Consider the following 5101-nt stretch of genomic DNA (forward strand, 5'->3'; position numbering starts at 1 on the left):
TTGTTGTTGTTGTTTTTAGTGTGTTTTCTTTCTCATGTTTTTTCACTTTGATTCTGACTTCTTTACAACATGATTCATGTGGACATATGTTTAATATGATCATACATATATAGCCTATAGCACACCATCTTGGGGGGGAATGGAGGGAGAAAGGAAAATCTAGAACTCAGAAACTTATAAAAGTGAATGCTGAAAACTAAAAAATAAATACATTCTGTATAAATTTTAAAATAGCATAATAAAATTAACTGACATATCAATTGTTAGAAAAATATAAACAGGGGCAGCCAGGTAGCACAGCGAATAAGAGCACCAGCTCCAGTGTTGAGAAGACCTGGAGATCGAGTCCTGGGCTCAGACACTTAGCACCCACCCAGAAACTCCTGACTGTATAACCTTGAGCAAGTTACTTAACCCCAATTGCTTAGGTGTGGCCAGGTGGCGCAGAGAGTAAGAGCACCGGCTCCAGTGTCGGGATGATCTGGATCAAATCGGGGCTCGGATACTCGGCACCACACCCAGAAATAACTGGCCATGTAACCTTGAGCAAGTTACTTAACCCCAATTGCTTAAAAAAAAAAGTATAAACAAATATGCCATAATATGGCATGAATTTTCTCATATTGCTTACATGTTTGGAATTTGTACTACTCTGAAATTCTTTTTAATCAAAACTGTCTTCCAGTTCCTCCAATAGCTATTATAAAATAAGAAGTCATTTCTCAAAAACAAAAACAAAATAAAGGAGTTAGGTTAGATGGCATCTGAGGTCCCTACCACCTCTAGATCTATGATCTGTTGCCTATCCTTGTTCCCATCTTCTGTATAATTGATCCAACTCTGTCAAAGTGTGAATTCTTAGGACACTCATTGATCTGGGGAAACAAATTAGAATCTAAAATTTTCCTTTGGCAAATGTGAGAGTTGTAAGATTTTCTTCCTTCTTTTGGCAATAATGAAACCTCTACTAGCTTGCTGACATGATGAACAAACTAGGAAAAATTCTGTCTTCACAGGACAAATCAAAAAGTCTCAATTCAATGAAGAAACAGCATATAATTTAGTGCTTCTGGCTTGTTGGTTACTATTTTCCCCTCTCCTTTTCTAATTCTAGTGTTAATATAATCAGCTAGCATTTTAGTAGAGCATTGAAGTTGCCTAATGTAGTAATTTTAGGTAACTTTATATTAGGTAAAATAGTCAGCTAAATGAGACAAGGATTTTTGGTTTGAGGGGGAGAGGGTCAGCTGCTGTTCATATTATTTTGCTAGTGGAGAACTAAACTTAAATCTCAATCTATGCCTGAATAAAACAATCTCTCTGGTAGCACACATAGAGCTTTAAAGACATAATGTTATCACTCTGTGTCCCAATTCAAATCTAAAAAGGTTATATTCCATGGAGAAATCTTGAACTATTGCCATTTGAAGGAGGTTTAAAATTATCTTCTGTCCTAACCTTGAATATAGTATTTGGCTTGTGGAATTGAGGTTTTTGTTTTTATTTGTTTTTAGACAATGACTTATCTATGAAGTTTAAATGGAAGCCTTTCATGAAAGTTAATTTGTCATGCCAAAAGGAATACTCCATACTTATTTTTTCATAAGTTCAAAATTTTTTCATCTTCAAAGCATTCCATGAAAATTGCTGCATACCTACACAAATATTCTATCTATATTCATATAATGCCTGACATCGAAATAATATTTTTTTCCTTTTCCCTTTGTGGTTTCTTTCTGTTTGTAAATGGATTTTTGCATTAAGAACCTTGGGGAAAAGCTCAAGGTGGGAGCTAGCACAAGGTTCATTATGGAGCTGTTCTGACGTGTTTCCATTATTTAAACTCAAGAAATATCATGCAATTATGTTGTTAAAATTTATTAGTTTCAACACCTGCTACAATTATCCTATCCTTCAGCCTTTTAAAATAGTGAACCAAAAATATGAAAACTGTAGAATTCATGTAAAGTCAGACTTTGTATATAGGGACCTTAGAGAATGTCAGTGTGTATGGAAACAACTTGAGAACATTAGCCCTGGGTAGTGAAAGCATGCAATCATTCATTTGGTATATGGTTGAATCATTTCGTACAAGGAAGGAGAAAAATAGGCCTGTGCAACTATTTGTCTCTAAAAATTAGAATCAACTAATCAATTTTCAGTAACGATCTGATTTATTTGTGTAATAACCTGGCTGACAATTTATGGCTTTTCGACTAAATCTCAAAAACATGATGTGCTGCAGCCATAAGCAGTTTGTTTAATACGAATAGGCCTTTAATCTCATTGATGACCAATTAATCTATTTCTCAGGGAAAGTTGAAGGAAAGTCTGGAAAAATGGTGATGCAGCTTTCTTATTCCTTTTTTTTTTTTTAACAAGTTCTGAAAGTGTTATTAGTCCATGGAGAAGGTAATTAAAATCTAGTAAGAACTTGTCAAGGTAGTAAATATTAAAAAGAATTGTAAAAGAAAAAAACAATAGCTCTAGTCAATATGAGATCTTTTTGACTTAAACTATCCCCAGAAAAGCACTTGAGGTTTCGTGTGGCCTTCAGAACACCTCTAGCTAGTTTTATTTCCTTGAAAAATCCAAAAATGGGGCAGCCAGGTGGCTCAGTGAGTAAGAGCACCGGTTCTAGTGTTGGGATGACCTGGAGATCGAATCCCGGGCTCAGACACTCAGCACCACACCCAGAAATAACTGGCTGTGTAACCTTGAACAAGTTACTTAACCCCAATTGCTTAAAAAAAAAAAGGAAAAAAAAAGAAAAATCCAAAAATAATGTGTTCGATTTTCTGGACACAAAGAAATTGCATTGCCCATCTGAAAGATTTTCTTGGGCACTGTTCTTGATAGTTTTAGAAAAAAAAAAATGAGAAGCAAAAACAAAATGGAACAAAACTTCTATGGGGAAAGAGAAAAAAGGGAGGCAAAGAAATATGGGAAAATTTGGACTTTGTTCATTTTAAACCTTTCCTAGGACACTGGAAAATGAGAGAACACAGAGAGAAGAGAAAAATCCTAGTAATAATGGAAATAATAACAATATCTTCAGTTATATAGAATTTAAAATTTATAAAATGAAGACCTGATTTCATTTGATTATAAAGGAATATTTTACCTCCAAATATATTTTGGTGATTTAATGATTCACTTCAATAAAAGTATAGCAGTTATTCCTCAGTTATTAGGATTATATATATATATATATATACATATATATGTGTGTGTGTGTATAGAAGGTAAATATTTATATATTTATTATATTATGTTTCTTTTATGGGAATAGTTAAGCGAATAAGTATTTATATAGCCCTTGCTGTGTGCCAGGCACTGTGCTCAGCACTTTTACAAATATTATCTCATTTCATTCTCACAATAACCATGAAAGGTAGGTGCTGCTATTATTACCATCATACAATTGAGTAAACTGGGGCAAAAAAAAAATTAAGTGAGTTGCCCAAGGTCACACAACCCAGGTCTCATCCTTGTCACCTAGCTACCAATTATGCCATTTATGGTTATAATGTCAGTAGAAAACGTAATATATTTGAAGGTGAAAAGTTTTGAATTTCCAGAGTAAAGTTGATTGATCAACTCATACATACATTTGTATAATTCTGTAATGGTTTTATTTCTGTAGTAATTAATTCAAACCATTATTCAAATCAATTTAGTTCTACAACATTTATTAAGCACTTATTTAAATGTATGATGTGGTTGTTCTTATAGTCCAATGATTTATTTATAATAGTACTTCATTTTCTATGCAGTGTGCTTGCATTTAGCATATTATGATGTTATTATGATGTTATAGCCATGGTATGTAGATATTATGTTCACTGTCCTGCCCCAGGTTATTTTAGTTGATCTGTTCTATTCCATTCAACAAGTCTTAGACTTGAAGATTGCTTGCAATGGTTTCCATTTCTCTCATTTATATTAATGTTTTCATATTCATATATGCTAATATTATAATAGAAAATGGAGCCATAGATAATTTTTGGGAGTGGTAGTAGGAACAATATTCAGTAAAGTTCCTGTCATGTAGGGTAGACTAGTTTTCCTAGAAAGAAAGGAAGAAGAAAAGAAAAGAAGGAAAGAAGGAAGGAAGGAAGGAAGGAAGGAAGGAAGGAAGGAAGGAAGGAAGGAAGGAAGGAAGAATGGAAGGGAGGAAGGAAGGAAGGAAGGAAGGAAGGGAGGAAAGAAAGAAGGAAGGAAGGAAGGAAAAGAAAGAAAGAAGGAAGGAAAAAGAAAGAAAGGAAAAGAAATAAAGAAAGAAGGAAGAAAGGAAAGAAAGAAGGAAGAAAGGAAGGAAGGAAGCACAAAAGGAAAAAAAAGGAAAGAAGAAAACCTATCCTTGAGACTTATTGGTCCAGGGGTCTAAAGCTTGAATTGTTGATGCAGCTTCCTGCTCACTTCAGTACAGAAACAATAACACAAAAGGTCAAAGGATATTCAGGTTTGACACCTTCTTATGACTAGGTATGACAAAGTGCATAAATGTGGAGACAAAGGGGCTAGACATAACATCCTATCTATGATATTGTTAAATAAGCTTTCTTTAGTTAATGCCAGGTGGTGTGGATCATTTCCTGCCACTCCCATGTGTTAAGTATCAGATCAGCTAGAGTCAGACCTGACCTAGTATGTGAGTTCCTGAGAAAAGAGGTGACAACCAGACCATATTCTTCCCTTTTGCCTAATACAATCAGTCAGTAACCATTTATTAAGTGCCTGCTATGGGCTGGTGGGTGTATGGAGTGCTCAAGGAGGATTAGTACCTTTGGTGTGAGGGCTTGCTGAGCCCTTTGCACAGCTACTCATCCACCTTTGGTGTCCACTTGGTTAACTCACCTTTTACCTATGGCTTCAAGGAGTTGTAGCATGTGCAGCCACCACACTTTTGTAAAATGATATCAGCAAACTAGTTAACCTAGGTTGAGAGTAACCAACAGATGATCTCAGACCTATCAGTGAGTTAGGGAGCTGTATAACCAAAGCAAATGAAAACTTCTCCTGGTAGAATGGAGGGTGATAATAGTTTGTTCCAATAGGCATGGAGATGACTGTAGAGCACTGTGGAGCACTTAGAGCT

Source organism: Petaurus breviceps, unplaced genomic scaffold (assembly GCF_028583685.1).
Source record: "Petaurus breviceps papuanus isolate PSGF00001 unplaced genomic scaffold, PetGlider_PUasm1.0 419, whole genome shotgun sequence".
In the NCBI taxonomy this organism is placed as follows: Eukaryota; Metazoa; Chordata; class Mammalia; order Diprotodontia; family Petauridae; genus Petaurus; species Petaurus breviceps.